The sequence below is a fragment of the Chiloscyllium plagiosum genome, unplaced genomic scaffold (assembly GCF_037043375.1).
Source record: "Chiloscyllium plagiosum isolate Xiang-an unplaced genomic scaffold, Cpla_swu_hap1 HiC_scaffold_14, whole genome shotgun sequence".
Lineage (NCBI taxonomy): Eukaryota > Metazoa > Chordata > Chondrichthyes > Orectolobiformes > Hemiscylliidae > Chiloscyllium > Chiloscyllium plagiosum.
The window spans coordinates 12872047-12888925 of record NW_028270152.1 but is presented as its reverse complement, the minus strand read 5'-3'; the positions used below and the strand labels follow the sequence as shown (position 1 = coordinate 12888925).

General features: G+C 41.0%; 1 protein-coding gene across 1 annotated transcript in view; it reads left to right on the top strand.

The window, feature by feature from the left end:
- Positions 1-3514: 3514 nt before the first annotated feature.
- ip6k2b (inositol hexakisphosphate kinase 2b) overlaps positions 3515-16879 on the top strand; it is a 33746-nt gene continuing 20381 nt past the window's right edge. The window contains exon 1 of the mRNA XM_043707637.2: positions 3515-3646. The gene's annotated coding sequence lies outside the window, so the exon portion shown is untranslated. The remainder of the gene's footprint in view (positions 3647-16879) is intronic.

Genomic DNA, 16879 nt, shown 5'->3' with positions numbered 1-16879 from the left:
GAAGTAACAAAGCGGATCGATGAGGGCAGAGTGGTAGACATGATCTATATGGACTTCAATAAGGCATTCAACACAGTTCCCCATGGGAGACTGGCTAGTTAAATCTCATGGAATACAGGAAGAACTAGCCATTTGGATACAGAACTGGCTCGAATGTAGAAGACAGAGGGTGGTGGTGGAGGATTGCTTTTCAGTCTGGAGGCCTGTGATCAGTGATGTGCCATGAGGATTGGTGCCTAAACATGTGCTATAAATGCGGTGTCCTACAATCGTGTATTTCACAACCATCTGATGAAGGAGCAGAGCTCTGAAAGCTAGTGCTTCTAATTAAACCTGTTGGACTATAACCTGGTATTTTAACTTTTCTTTACTCCTTCAAGGTGCAACCCAAATCCAACCATTTTGCCTATGTTTTGCATCTGTTTGTGTGTTTTGGTGTCAGGTTTCGTTGAAAAACTCTCCTGTGAAGCATCTTGGGAGGCTTTGCTGTGCAATAGGTGCCAAATAGCTGCAGGTTGTAACAGGAAACAATTACACATTGTTTTGGCGTTCCATTTAATTTTAGGTTGCAGCTTGATATGAGGGGTTTTTGGAAGCTGCAACATGTAGCTCAGCAAAACCAGAGTGAGCACAAAGCACAGCAACTGGAAAGGAGAACGATTGTCAGTTGATATCTTATCACATCATGTGATATTGCCACAACTTCCTTCTTCAAGATAGTACTAGTTTATTTAATGCTAGAAAACTGTTGTTAGGAGTGAGATTAACTATCAAGAATTGAGACAAATTGTAAACCTGTTCAAACACTTAGAACTGTGATTATATCTACAAATGATGTTTAAGTAGGTTTTATAACGTCAATGAGCAATATTGACATCTCTGGTGCTATTTCTATAGAAAAACGAGGACAGACTGAATTTACACAGAATTTTACAGCATCCAAAAAGGCAATCTGGCCTAATGCTGCTGTTTATGTTCCATGGGTCCCCGAATTAATTTCTCATTAATTCACGATTAGATTTGTTAGTGATTATCTTATACTGTTGTCTGGTTTGAACTCCAAACAAGTTCAAACATCTGTCCATCTATTTTGTAAAACTTAATATAGCTTGGTTAACCTTTGTCACTATATTTATTGATTTGTATCTCTGTACCCCATTGTTACTTTTAAGTTCGAATTTTTGAAGGAGTAAGTGGACTCCTTAATCTGTTTAGCAAAATGTAAAAACTTGTACTTAGTCTAACATACCTATACTGAACCGGCACAGCAGAGACAATACAAATAGTGTTGTAAAGAATTTAAAATTGAGGCACTCAAAGACCCAGAAAAGATAGCCACATACAACCAGCTCCTCTCCACAAACTTAGCGACCTTTAGCAACATAGACAAAGTCTTTTCCCTGGGGTCGGGGAGTCCAGAACTAGAGGGCATAGGTTTAGGGTGAGAGGGGAAAGATATGAGAGAGACCTCAGGGGCAACTTTTTCAAGCAGAGGGTGGTACATGTATGGAATGAGCTGCCAGAGGATGTGAAGGAGGCTGGTACAATTGCAACATTTAAAAAGCATTTGGAAAGGTATATGAATATGACGAGTTTAGAAGGATATGGGCTGGGCGCTGGCAGGTGGGACTAGATTGGGTTGGGATATCTGGTTGGCATGGACAGGTTGGACTGAAGGGTCTGTTTCCACGCTGTACATCTCTATGACTCTATAACACCAAGTCACAGGATTTCAATATGTCTGCGTGGGTTTCGTCCGGGTGCTCCGGTTTCCTTCCACAGTCCAAAGATGTGCAGGGTCAGGTGAATTGGCCATACTAAATTGCCTGTAGTGCTAGGTAGGGGTAAATGTAGGGGTATGGATGGGTTTCGCTTCGGCAGGTCGGTGTGGACTTGTTGGGCCGAAGGGCCTGTTTCCACACTGTAATGTAATCTAATCTAATCTAATATCCTCTGGTCCACCCTTAAGGCCTCTATCATCAATGTCTGCAAAAACCTGGTCGGTCACTTAACCAGGAAACACAGAGACTGGTTTGATGAGAATGATCAGGAGATCCAAGAACTGATAAGCTGGAAGTGCATGGCATTTGTGAGTGTAAATCAGCAACTGCACTTGGATGAGAAAAGCCAGGCCTACAGGCAACTGAAGGCCTAAGTCCAACAATTAACCCAAGGATATAAAGAAAAGGTGGCAGTTGGAGAAAGCACTGGAGACTCAACAAATGGCCGACAACCACTATGTGCAGGATTTCTTCAGTGCTATCTCGCAAAAACAGTGCAAGGAGCACGCTTGCCAAACCTACACCTGACCCTTCTGTTCCCACAATCACCTACTGCCCAAAGTGTGGCAGAATCTACAGAAGCTGCATTGGGCTGTACAGCCACCTACAGACTCACCCAGAGAGTGGAAGAGTCAACCTCTTCTGCTAGGGACCACCAATGATGGTGACTCAATTGTGGTTGCTATGCATTAGGGTTTTAAAAATGTATTCCTTGCACAATAATAATCTAAATAGGAATCCATTTCGCTATATGATTGCTTTAACCACTCTTTCCATGTCTACACTTTGAAATTTTAAATGGTTACTAAATAATTCTCCTTCTATAAAATCACCCCCTAATTATAGTACAACGTCCATTCATTATAAATGAGAAATTGTTCTTTTGAGCACTGTCGAAGTACAAGTTGATGCTGAGGAGAGAGGTTTAAATTATGCATAAATTCAGCAAAATTAAACTGCAGATGTTGGAAATCCAAAGATATCGGTGTTTCTTATGCTAACATCATTATAATTGAGGCATTATGTCTTTTAATCTTATATAAATGCACGTCACTCTCGAGAAGAGTTGGGGAAAGGGCTTTAAATTATACCAAATACAACAAATAAACAAAAGCAAAATACTGCAGATGTTGAAAATCAGAGCATGTTGGTGTTTGTTCTGTTAATATCAAACAACATCTAAATGCAAGCTGTTTACATTATGCAGTAAAACAATATGTAAGCAAGCATAAAAGCAAAATGCTGCAGATATTGGTGTTAATATCACTATAAATTAAAAATGATGTGAAATGTTCTGAAGGGTCACTGGGCTTCAAACAATGACATTTTTTTGCCGCAAATGTTGCTCAATTTTTCCAGCAATATCTGAATTTACTGGTTTCAGACCTCCAGCTCCCAGAGCTTTTTATTTTAAGTTAAAAAGCATGCCCTTTAAAAGTGGAAATTGGAAAATTAGGAACCGACGTACAATTCTAAACTGACCTTCTGCTCTCTTCAATATGTGTGTTTGGGGGGGGGGGGTAATAAGGAAGTTTAAAAAAAGCTGATCATTTAAATAAACCGTTAACAGCAATGACGTCCTCGCTTTCCCGGATCAGCCAATAGTCACCGAGGTTGTTTCATCATCTACCAATCGGAGTGCAGTTGCTGGGGCGGGGTGCGGTAAATGGGTGAAAAGGCCACGCCCTCTCGGTCCTGTAAGCCAATGGGAAACGAGGGGGCGGAGATGATTCCGCCCCTCCCCTCCCCCATCTCCAGCTCAGGACTGTTGTTCGCGGGAAGAAGGCCGCCATTTTCTAACGTCAGAGAACAAAGAAAGAGCTGTCGAGACAGAGGAAAGAGAGAAAATAAAAAGCTTAGTCCGGGTAAGCAAATCATCTTTATTAAAACACCACATTGAACATGTTTATAAACACAAACCTTATCCCCGAATAACTAAATTCTACATTAAAAATTAATTCCTTATTTCCTGCAGCATCTTTGAGGTGAGGTTGTTTAGTAAATTGGGAGAAAAGGTTAAGAACACCTCTATCTCCGCTTGAATGTTGTTTCCCTTTATTCAATTCCTCAGTTAAAGTGATGAGGCTGGTTCATGTTTGTTTGTTGAATTAACAATGAATTCGAGTCTCATTTCCTACTTGTGCGACCGTGCCACTATCTTAAATGGTCAGAGATTTCCTCGTGGATTGTTTTAATAAAAACACTGATCCTTTCATTTTTGTAGCTTTTTAAAAAAAATACGAGTACCTAATTGGATGATCCAGTAAATTAGACTTGAGTAGACCCTTTCACCAGTTTGTATTTACTGGAAATATTTGATCTCCAATGAGTGTGTGGTGTTGCCTATTAGGAAGGCCAAGCTTTTGATAATTTCCTTTGAAAGCTGTCTTTAAGGGTAATTGAGAAACTAATGTATTGTTAAATATGTTTTAGTATAGAACCAGGTTCTACAATTTACTCATCAGAATAAGCAAACAAGTTCTTGATACAAATCTTTATTGCAATGAAATTTGCTTAAGTCTACACCAATTAATGCTGAGTTCATTTAGGATCTATTTTACTAATTTTCCCATTATGTTAAGGTGTGATAGTCCTAGCTGACCCAGCCAGTTTGGACAGCATAACTTCTTTGTAACAATTTAAATTTTAGTGTTTTGTTGCTTTGGCTAATGAATAATGCAACTCTCTTACAGAACTTATTGGTTTGTGACAGAAACTTTGTTACAGTAACAGGCCTCTATTATTTGCTTTGCTGAGCAAGTTTCTTTATTTATCGCCTACTGTGTATTTGCTTGAGAACCAGTGTGGGTCCACAGTCAGCAATCCAATTATTTTATGCTGGTTCTTTTAAAGATTTCCTAAATGCCCATTTTCAGTGGTTATTGAAGCGTACTAGACCTGAATTCTGCACTGTGTAGTTTTGATTTGACCAATCTTGACCTTTTGACATCTTCCTGATGAGTAAATATTTGTGTAATCCTTGTTGGAGTTTGTACACAATGGTCTTATGAAGAGCCCAAGTAATTAAATGACATGTAAAAATGGTGATCATGACCTGACCTTGTAGATTGTAAGAACATAATCAGATATCATGTTGTAAGTTTTCTGCTGGGTGGAAGTCACTACCTTGGGTCGCATGGTGGCTCAGTATTTTGCATTGCTGCCTTACAGCACCAGGGTCCCAGGTTCAATTCCAGCCTTGGTGACTGTCTGTGTGGAGTTTGCACATTCTCCCCGTGTCTATGTGGGTTTCCTTCGGGTGCCCTCATAATTCATCAGATTTGAGAGAGTCTATTTAGAGTCATAGAGATGTACAGCACAGAACAAACCCTTTGGTCCAACTGGTCCATGCCGACCAGGTCCTATTTGCCTGTACTTGGTCCAAATCCCTCTCAACCCTTCTAATTCATATACCCATCCAGATACTTTTTAAATACTGTATTGTACCAGCCTCCACCACTTCATCTGGCAGCTCATTCCATACATGCACCATCCCGTGTGAAAAAGCTACCACTGTGGTCTCTTAAATGTTTCCCCCCTCACCCTAAATTTATGTCCTCTAGTTCTGGACTACCCCATCCCAGGGAAATACTTTCTGGTAACATGGGCCCAATTTATCTATGCCTCTAAACTGTTGAGTAATTGAGTTTATTAAAGATTTCACTTGAATCTGGAAAAAATATGGGTTATAAGACCTGTGGCACATGTCATGTTAGTACAGTAAATTGAAGCCCTGTTTAAAGTTCTGCACTGTCTAATATAGAGCATCATTCCTCTATCTGCCAACAGCAATAAAAAGGGACCTGGATTATTAGATGCCTTTTTATATTTAAATTAAATATCTTTAGGACAGTTAGGGATAGTGAGCAGGTAGCAATGCTTAAATTCTGTGAAATAATCAAATAGTTATTGTTTGCCAACGCTTTGCCTAGAGTAATTCATTGGCTGTGCCCACACTTTTAAGACAAAATATGCAAATCTATAAAAGCAAATTCTTTATTCTTTATTAAAAAGCTTGCCAATGTTGGGCAAACGTGAGGACTGCAGATGCTGGAAATCAGTCTAGATTACAGTGGTGGTGGAAAAGCACAGCAGGTCAGGCAGCCTGCTCCTCGGATACTGCCTGACCTGCTGTGCTTTTCCAGCACCACTCTAATCTTGCCAATGTTATTGTCATCTTGAAAATGTCTTCCCAGCCTAGTGGCAGTGATGGTAAGATTTGAGTGCATTTATAAAACAAAATGTTTGTTGTGCAACTCTTAAGTACTGAACAGATGTTTTGTTCATCCTGCGATGCCTTGGTTAATTACATTTCCAGGACTGCTATAGTATGGGGGGCAAAGGTATTTTGTTTTTGAGACCTATAGGTCTGATCCTACCCATGCCATGGTGCTAGGGAAGTGTTCTTTCAGTCCCTAATTTGTAAGCTAATTTGAGATAGTCTGATGTATGAAATCTGACATACTAACTGTGGCTGAATATGACAACTATGAAACAGAAAATCTATCTGACCTTTGTTGCAGTAGGTATGATCTATCCAGTGTGGAATTACATTGGCAGTAACGGTGGAAGATTTAAAGCCACTTATCTTTTGCAGGGGGAGGGTGTTAAGGTAAGCTGAAAGTTGAAGAGGTAATATTGTAAACTCTAGCATGTGATGCCATATCATATTTTAGGGAACCTGAATTGTTAAATACTCAGTTGATTTAATTCATATTTTTAAACAAAACTTGTGCCAGTTATTTTTAAATGAACTTGCACACATTGAACGTGAAATGCTCTGTACAGAAAGATGTTGACTCGGAATCTTTTACATCTGAGCTGGTGAAGTTGGATGACTGCTCAATTTAATACCTCATCAAAAATACAACATATCTGACAATACAGTATTCGCGTTCAGTAGCGTCCAGTTAATATGTCTGAAAGACTAAAGCTGTTGTCTTGGTTGCCACTGCAAAAATCCCAATCCTCATCACTGATTCTATCTGTGTACGTCCCTTTTGTTTTAGAGTCGTTAGCTGGCCCAGCTCATCCCTGATTGCCTGTTGAGAATCAACCATTTAGCTCTTTGACAGATGTCCTTTTTTGCAGGGAAACAAGTGAATCCATGAATTTGTGGGTTTTTGCAACAATTAATATTAACAACATGGCTTTCATTAGGCCAGCTCTTCATCCCAGCTTTATCTAAACTCTGCTACTCCTACTCGCAGAGCACTTCAGAGAACATCTCTGGGACACCCGCACCAACCAACCCCACCACTCTGTGGCCGAACACTTTTAACTCCCCCTCCCACTCTGCCAAGGACATATGCAGGTCCTGGGCTGCCTCCGACACCTAGAGAAAGAACGCCTTATCTTCTGCCTGGGGACCCTCTAACCCTATGGCATCAATGTAGATTTCACCAATTTCCCCTCCTCCCACCTTATCCCAGTTCCAGTCTTCCAGCTCAGCACCATTCTCATGACATGTCCCATCTGTTCATCTTCCTTCCCACCTATAGGGTCCACCCTCCCCATCAACCTATCACCTTTATCCTCACCTTCATCCACCTATTGCTCTCCCAGCTACATCCCCTCTTCCATTCATCTCTCCACCCCTGAGGCTCCCAGTCTCATTCCTGATGAAGAGCTTTTGCCCGAAATGTCGATTTTCCTGCTCCGACGCTGCCTGATCTGCTGTGCTTTTCCAACACCACACTCTGCAGTACTCACTTTCGCCTACCCTGTTTACTTATCGAGTACCCTAAGTTTTCTTCAGTTGCTTCTGACCAATAAGTTGTCTTAGGCCATAAGAAATGGGAATAGAAGTAAACCATTAGTCCCCTCAAGCCCCACATAACCCATGATTCACATACTGATCAGGAATCTTTCTATCATACTTTTTTCAGGAGTAGTGTCCCTTAAGTATTCCAAATCAGGAAGACTGCATATAAAGTGTACGAGACCCAGGATCAGTTCCTTAAAAAGTCCTTTACTTAGCCATGTTAGGATCCATGCAGCTCTGTGCGAAGGAGTTCCAAAAACACTCTTCTGAGAGAAGAAATCTCTCCTCGTTTCAATCTTAAATTTGATGCCCCTTTATTCTGAAATTATGCTCTTGGAGCCTGGACACACTCAGGTAATGGAAACCTCCTCTCTGTTTTTTCCCCTATCAAGCCCCTTAAGGATTTTATTGGAGGCAATTCAGGGGTGGGTCACGAGGATTATTCCTAGTATGGAGGGATTGTCTCATACGCAAAGGCTGATGGATTTGGACTCTATTCACAGGAATTTATCTGAATGAGACACAATCTCCTTGAAACATAGGATTCTTAAGGGGCTTGTTTCAACGAGACTGTCTCATTCATCTAAATTCCTCTGAGTAGAGTCCTAATCTGTTAGCCTTTGCATATGAGACCATCCCTTCCTCCTAGGGATAGTCCTAATGAACCATCTCTGAACTGTCTCCAATAAAATGGCATTTTTCCTTTAAATAAGGGGCCCAAAACTGCTTTAAATAGTCGATGTAGTCTCACCAGCACCTTTATATTTGCAGTAAGACTTCCCAACCCTGATACTTAAACATCCTTGAAGTAAGGGCGAACATTCCAACCTGATTATCTGTTGCATCTATGTGCTAGCTTTCTAGGTTTTGTGCACAAGTCTGTGTTGCAGCTTTAAGTTTTTCTCCATTTAATTAATATTCTGCTCTTTCGCTTCCTGGTTCAAAGTGAGCAATTTTGCATTTTCCCACATAATGCCACTTTTACCTAACTTATCAAAATCTCTTTGCAAACTATTTGTTTCCTTCTCACAACCTGCTTTTTCACCTATTTTTGTCATCTGAAAATTTGGCTACAGTGCATTTAGTTCCTTCCTCCCAAGTCATTAATAGGTATTCAAAACTGTTGTGGACCCAGCACTGGGTATTAGTTGACAGTCTGAAAAAGAATCATGTTTCCTGCTAATAAGCCAATTATCTGTCCACACTACCCCCAACTACTTTGAATTTTGAAGTTTTCATTCTCTCGTTTAAATATTTTTGAATGCCTTCTGTATCCTATCTCTTTAATTTTTCTCCTTGAGACCATAGTATACTCCTCCATAGCCCCCACAAAAAGCTTATCTTTTCTGTTACTTAGTTCATTGGCAGCCATATTTTCATCTGTCTAGTCTCTTATCCACTGTTATTCCATAGTACCTGCACCTCCACATCACCAGGTCTTCTCTAAAGTGACATTTTATCAAGCTTTCAACAATCCTTAAAAGTTTCTGTTGGTTCAGAATTCAACTGTATTTGGTTATGCCTCCAGGGTCTTCAGCACTTTTTGCCTAAACAATTCGTTAAATTTTCTAGTCATATATTTTAAACCCCAAACTTCCTTTGTGTCAATGGTAAAATGTTAGGATGGATTTGTTCAAAATGCATGTGGGGGCATAATACTGTAACAGAAACAAGAGGCTTTTTGTGATTAATACTGGGGTCACTATTTACAATATATTTTGCAGATGACAAAGGTTGGGCACGGAAGTGGTTAAGTTTATGCAAACAGTTTGCAGAGTTAAAGACATGTTAAATGAGTGAGTAAAAGCTTGGCAGATTGAATATAATGTCAGAAAATGAGATTATGCACTTTGACAGGAAGAATAGAAAAGCTGAATATTATTAAAATGCAGAAAAATTGTTTTTCCTTGAGTGTCTAGCATTAGAAGGCATAATCTCAATAAGAATAAGAGGATGCACATTCAGACATTGGAAGAATTTTTTTCTGAGTGTAGTAAATCTGGAATTCTTGATCACAGAGGGCTGTTGGGAGGCTGGGTTATTAAGTATATTCAAGGTTGAGAGAGTTTTAATCAGTATGGGCATTGTGGTTTATGGGAAAAAGGCAGAGTGGAGTTCAGGCTTATTAGATCAGCCATGATCTCATTGAATGGTGGAGCAGACTGTTTGCTGAAAAGCCCAATTCTGCTCTTATAATTTACGTTATGCTGATTTCATCAGTCTGTTATAGAGTCAGAGAGATGTACAGCATGGAAACAGACCCTTTGGTCCAACCCGTCCATGTCGAACAGATATCCCAACTCAATCTAGTCCCACCTGCCAGCACCCAGCCCCAATATCCCTCCAAACCCTTCCTATTCATGTACCCATCCAAATGCCTTTTAAATGTTGCAATTGTACCAGCCTCCATCACTTCCTCTGGCAGCTCATTCCACACACTTACCATCTTCTGCGTGAAAAAGTTGCCCCTTAGGTCCCTTTTATGTCTTTCCCCTCTCACCCTAAACCTATGCCCTCTAGTTCCGGACTCCCCTCACCCCAGGGAAAAAACTTTGCCTATTTATCCTATCCATGCCCCTCATAATTTTGTAAACCTCTGTAAGGTCGCCCCAGCCTGTTCAACCTCCCCCGATAGCTCAAATCCTCCAACCGTGGCAATATCCTTGTTAAGTTTTTCTGAACCCTTTCAAGTTTCACAACATCTTCCTGATGGGAAGGAGACCAGAATTGCACGCAATATTCCAACAGTGGCCTAACCAATGTCCTGTACAGCTGCAATATGACCTTCCAACTCCTGTACTCAATAATCTGACCAATAAAGGAAGGCCTACCAAACGCCGCCTTCACTATCGTACCTACCTGTGACTCTACTTTCAAGGAGCTATGAACCCGCACTCCAAGGTCTCTTTGTTCAGCAACACTCGAGGTCCTTACCATTAAGTGTATAAGTCCTGCTAAGATTTGCTTTCCAAAATGCACTACCTCTCATTTATCTGAATTAAAGTCAACCTGCCATTTCTCGGCCCATTGGCCCATCTCATCAAGATCCTGTTGTAAACTGAGGTAACCTTCTTTGCTGTCCACTACACCTCCAATTTTGGTGTCATCTGCAAACTTATTAACTGTATCTCTTATGCTCGCATCCAAATCACTTATATAAATGACAAAAAGTAGAGGACCCAGCACCGATCCTTGTGCCACTCCATTGTTCACAAGCCTCCAGTCTGAAAAACAACCCTCCACCACCAGAGGTCTTCTACCTCTGAGCCAGTTCTGTATCCAAATGGCTAGTTCTAACCTTGCTAATCAGTCTCCCATGGAGAACCTTGTCGAACACCTTACTGAAGTCCATATAGATCACATCTACTGCTCTGCCCTCATCAATTCTCTTTGTTACCTCCTCAAAAACTCAATCAAGTTTGTGAGACATGATTTCCCACGCACAAAGCCATATTGACCAACCCTAATCAGTCCTTGCCTTTCCAAATACATGTACATCCTGTCCCTCAGGGTTCCCTCCAACAACTTGCCCACCACCAACGTCAGGCTCACTGGTCTACAGTTCCCTGGCTTCTCCTTACTACCCTTCTTAAACAGTGGCATCACGTTATCCAACCTCCAGTCTTCTGGCATCTCCCCTGTGACTATTGTTGATGCAAATATCTCAGCAAGAGGCCCAGTAATCACTTCTCTAGCTTCCCACAGAGTTCTCGGGTACACCTGATCAGGTCCTGGGAATTTATCCACCTTTACGCGTTTCAAGACATCCAGCACTTCCTCCTCTGTAATATGGACATTTTGCAAGGTGTTACCATCTATTTCGCTACTTTCTATATCTTCCATATCCTTTTTCACAGTATATACTGATGCAAAATACTCGTTTCGTATCTGTCCCATCTCCTGCGGCTTCTCTCACAGGCTGCCTTGAGGGGCCCTATTCTTTCCCAGTTACCATTTGGTCCTTAATGTATTTGTAAAAACCCTTTGGATTCTCCTTAGTTCTATTTGTCAAAGCTATCTTATGTCCCCTTTTTGCCCTCCTAATTTCCCTCTTAAGTATATTCCTATTGCCTTTATACTCTTTTAAGGATTCACTCGATCTATCCTGTCTATACCTTATGCTTCCTTCTTTTTCTTAACCAAACCCCTCAATTTCTTTAGTCACCCAGCATTCCCTATACCTACCAGCCTTTCCTTTCACCCTAACAGGAATATACTTTCTCTGGATTCTCGTTATCTCAATTTCTGAAAGCTTCTCATTTTCCAGCCATTCCTTTACCTGTGAACATCTGCCCTCAATCAGCTTTTGAATGTTCTTGCCTGATACCGTCAAAATTGGCCTATCTCCAATTTAGAACTTCAACTTTTAGATCTGATCTATCCTTTTCCATCACTATTTTAAATCTAATAGAATTATGGTTGCTGGCCCCAAAGTGCTCCCCCACTGACACCTCAGTCACCTGCCTTGCCTTATTTCCCAAGAGTAGGTCAAGTTTTGCACCTTCTCTAGTAGGTACATTCCCATACTGAATCAGAAAATTGTCTTGTACACACTTAACAAATTCCTCTCCATCTAATCCCTTAACACTATAGCACTCCCAGTCTGTTTGGAAAGTTAAAATACCCTACCATAACTACCCTATTATTCTTACAGATAGCTGAGATCTCCTTACAAGTTTGTTCCTCAATTTCCCTCTGACTATTATCGGGTCTATAATACAATCCCAATAAGGTGACCATCCCTTTCTTATTTCTCAGTTCCACCCAAATAACGTCCCTGGATGTATTTTTGGGAATATCCACCCTCGGCACAGCTATAATGCTATCCCTTATCATAAATGCCACTCGCCCTCCTCTCTCGCCTCCCTTTCTATCCTTCCTGTAGCATTTGTATCCTTGAACATTAAGCTGCCAGTCCTGCCCATCCCTGCGCCATGTTTCTGTAATTGCTATGATATCTCAGTCCCATGTTCCTAACCATGCCCTGAGTTCATCTGCCTTCCCTGTTGGGCCTCTTGCATTGAAATAAATGCAGTTTAATTTATTAGTCCTACCTTGTCCCTGCCTGCTCTGATTGTTTGACCCGCTTCTGTTCTCAACTGTATCAGTCTCAGATTGATCTCTTTCCTTGCTATCTCCCTGGGTCCCACCCCACCCCACCCTACTAGTTTAAATCCTTCCAAGCAGCTCTAGCAAATTTCCCTGCCAGTATATTAGCCTCCTTCCAACTTAGGTGCAATCCGTCCTTCTCGTACAGGTCACTTCTACCCCGAAAGAGATTCTAAAGATCCAAAAATATGAATCCTTCTCCCATACACCAGCTCCTTAGCTGTGCATTCATCTGCTCTATCCTCCTATTACTACTCTCGAGGACCTCCTTTTTAAATTCCTGCCTAACTCTCTCTAATCTTCATTCAGAATCTCAACCTTTCCTCTTCCAATGTCATTAGTTCCAATGTGGACAAAGACCTCTTGCTGGCCCATCTCCCCCTTGAAACATTCTGCACCCTCTCCTGAGACATCCTTGATCCTGGCACCAGGGAAGCAACACACCATTCTGATTTTTCGCTGCTGGCCACAGAAACATCTGTCTACACCTCTGGCTAGAGTCCCCTGACAATTGATCTCTTGGAACCTGATGTACCCCTCAATGCATTTGAGCCAGTCTCAATACCAGAAACCTGGCTGTTCGTGCTACGTTCCCCTGAGAATCCATCACCCCCTACATTTTCCAAAACACCATACTTGTTTGAAATGGGTATAGCCACAGAAGGCTCCTGCAATAGCTGCCTACCTCTCTCACCTTTCCTGGAAGTTAAGCATCTATGTGACTGTATCTGAGACTTTCCCCCCTTCCTATAACTGCCATCCATCACTTGCTGTTGCAAATTCCTCACTGGTTCTAACTGTCTCTCCAACCGATCCATTTGATCTGTTAAGATTCACAACTGACTGCATTTATTGCAGATATAATCCACATCAGTGGGCGGCACGGTGGCACAGTGGTTAGCACTGCTCCCTCACAGAGCCAGAGACCCGGGTTCAATTCCCGTCTCAGGTGACTGACTGTGTGGAGTTTGCACGTTCTCCCCGTGTCTGCGTGGGTTTCCTCTGGGTGCTCCGGTTTCCTCCCACAGTCCAAAGATGTGCAGGTCAGGTGAATTGGCCATGCTAAATTGCCCGTAGTGTTAGATAAGGGATAAATGTAGGGGTATGGGTGGGTTGCGCTTCGGCGGGGCGGTGTGGACTTGTTGGGCCGAAGGGCCTGTTTCCACACTGTAAGGAATCTAATATACAAAGTAATCTAATCTAATCTAATATCAGTTATAGTTGTCATCTGTTTCACATGCTCAACTAGAGATTTTAGATTTTTCCTTAAGTGACTATTTGTAATTCTAGCAATGTTTTAGCCAGTAATTTGCATGCTACAATATCTTAACCATATTTTCAAATTTGTACTCGATTCTTGCCCTTTTTGATAACTGGATTCCATCAAAATTGAGTTCAAGAACAAAAACATCTAAGTTTCTCTTTTCCTTTCCCCCAGCCTGCTTAAAATTAGTTGTTTAGCTTATTATGCTGAGCAATGAAAATGTCAATAACTAGTTAACACAGAAATCAGAATTTATAGAGGAGTAAAGGGATCAAGAAATTAAGACGTCTTGAAGTATGTCTTCTCTCTGCATTTTAAATTAACTAATTCTGCCTTTAAACCTGTGTGCCAGAATTCCACTAAATTGCATGTTTTATTAGTTGCTTTTGATTTATCTTTAAAATTTTTAAGTTTGAAACACTGGAAGCTTTTTGTCATTTGGGTACCCAAATCTTCTGTTGAGGATGGTGTAGAAATAAAAGTTCTATGGAGTCAATATGAGATCTTTGAAATCAATGGTCGTCTTTCCCTATCTGCTTGTATGTTCAATTTAGTACAGTGAAATTGCATTTAGCTCAGATATGTGTATATCCACCGTTAACAGTAAATTTATGAGACTGAAAACTATACAGCCTGAAATGCCAGATTTTAAACTTGGCAGCCAGACTGGTCTTGCCTTTTTGAAAGAAAACTTGAATGATCTAGTGGTGCCCTTAATGAATTTGTCTGAAGGTTACCCATTAAAATTGAGTTAGGAAATAACTTGATCTGACTATATGAATGTGGACAATATTAACTTCCATTTGTGCACAATATTAACTTCCATTGAAGTGCATAGTCACGTTTTCCAAATTGCAGCTGCTCTAGGTCCCGTTATTTAGTCAGGTATATGTCAGTTGGCTAAAACATTTCTGTATATGACTCTCCTTTGTTTTTCAGCTGTCATCTATAAAGTGAGATTTGAAGTAGTTCCTGGTGCTTGTTTTGATGACTTAAGTTGTTTGTGAAGAAACTAGTTGCTTGTTGGGACCAATTCATGACTAAAACTTTGCATTACCTATGATAGTAATTTACAATTGCACCTTTTGGTTTTGTAATCAACCTGTTCAGAGATGTTATCACACACCTGGAGCAGGGGCGTATTGAACCCGGACCTCTTGGTCAATGGGTAGGGATGCAACTACTGTGTCACGAGGGCCCCTTCCAAATGTACACTTAAAATTTTGTAAATTTGGAAACTTTTTTTTAAAAAAAAACTTTCTTGTCCACTCCAAATCTAGCTTAGAAAACTAAGGCATTTGGCAGCAAGAAGATCTACATTTGTCTGAAACAAAAGTGCGACTTCCATATTTCATTTGCAATCAATTTTTTGTTTTGCCTCAGCTGTTTGCTAGGCAGTTGGTTATGCTTTTTATGCTATGCTGGCATTGATGCAGAACACAATGCAATTTTTTTCAATTTTTAACTTTGAGCTAATTTAATAAATTATGGGGTCAGACTTTGTTTTTGGACATGCTTTCGGTGACTTGGGTTAAAAGTCTCAAAGCCAGACTGAGTACCTTTAAGTGTTTTCTTTTTAGGTATTTTGTTATATTTTACTGATATTCGAAATAACAGAATTTTTAATGGCATCATGAGGAGCAATTACATTTTGCATATGGGGGGTGATATATATTTTAATATATCCATGAATCCAATTTTAATTTCTTTTCAGAAAATTAATGATTAGGGACCTTGCTTTTATATGTGGGTATTTCTGATCCGAGAGGAAACTCCAAAGGATTTAAACTTTTTGGCATGAATTCCCTGTGGTGATTACTTTGGTCACCTTAACTTTTTACATTGAGGCCAACAAGACATGTTTGTTCATCTTGCTTAACCACCATCTTTAAAGACTTAGTCAAATATGTTATGGTATACTTTTTTAAAAAAAAATGTTATGTTCTTTTTGTTGAGAGTTGAAAAATGCGGTGCTGGAAAAACACAGCAGGCCAGGCAGCATCCGAGTGGCAGGAGAATCGATGTTTCGGGCATAAGCCCTTCTTCAGGAATGAGGCTGATGTGCCAAGTGGGCTGAAATAAAAGGTAGGGGAGAGGAAATTTGGGGGAGGGGCGCTGGGACTACGATAGGTGGAAGGAGGTGAAGGTGAGGGTGATAGGCCAGAGAAGTCGGGAAGAAGATTGCAGGTCAAGAGGGCGGTGTTGAATCTGGGGGTTGAGGCTGAGATAAGGTGGGGGGGGGAGGGGAAATGAGGAAGCTGGAGAAATCTACATTCATCCCATGTGATTGGAGGGTTCCTTGGCAGAAGATGAGGCGCTCTTCCTCCAGGCGTCGTGTGGTCAGGGTCTGGCGATGGAGGAGGCCAAGGACCTGCATGTCCTTGGCGGAGTGGGAGGGGGAGTTATTGTTCAGCCACGGGGCGGTTGGGTTGGTTGGTGCAGGTGTCCCAGAGGTGTTCCTTGAAACGTTCCGCAAAGTAGGACACTTGATGCAACTGCAATACGCCAACTTCTATGAACAGCTAAAATTTATTAAGTATGTACAAACGTTTTGGAAGAACCCTTAACACACTTCGCAGGCCTTGTGGAGCTGTGTCAAGAGATCTGTGAACAAGGGAACAGTCCTCTTTTACACATGATTTGGAGATGCTGGTGTTCGACTGGGGTGTACAAAGTTAAAAATCGCACAACACCAGATTATACTCCAACAGATTTAATTGGAAGCACACTAGCTTTCGGAGTGCCGCTCCTTCATTAGGTGGTTGTGTACCACTGATGAAGCTAGTGTACTTCCAATTAAACCTGTTGGATTATAATTTGGTGTTGTGTGATTTTTAACTCTTTTCCACAGGATTTTAAAGCACAATCACATGCCACCAAAGATGCAATGTAGTGATTTGTTTCTGGAAATAATCAATGTGGTTAAATTCTTAACTGCAGTGTTCTTATTCTTTCTTAACT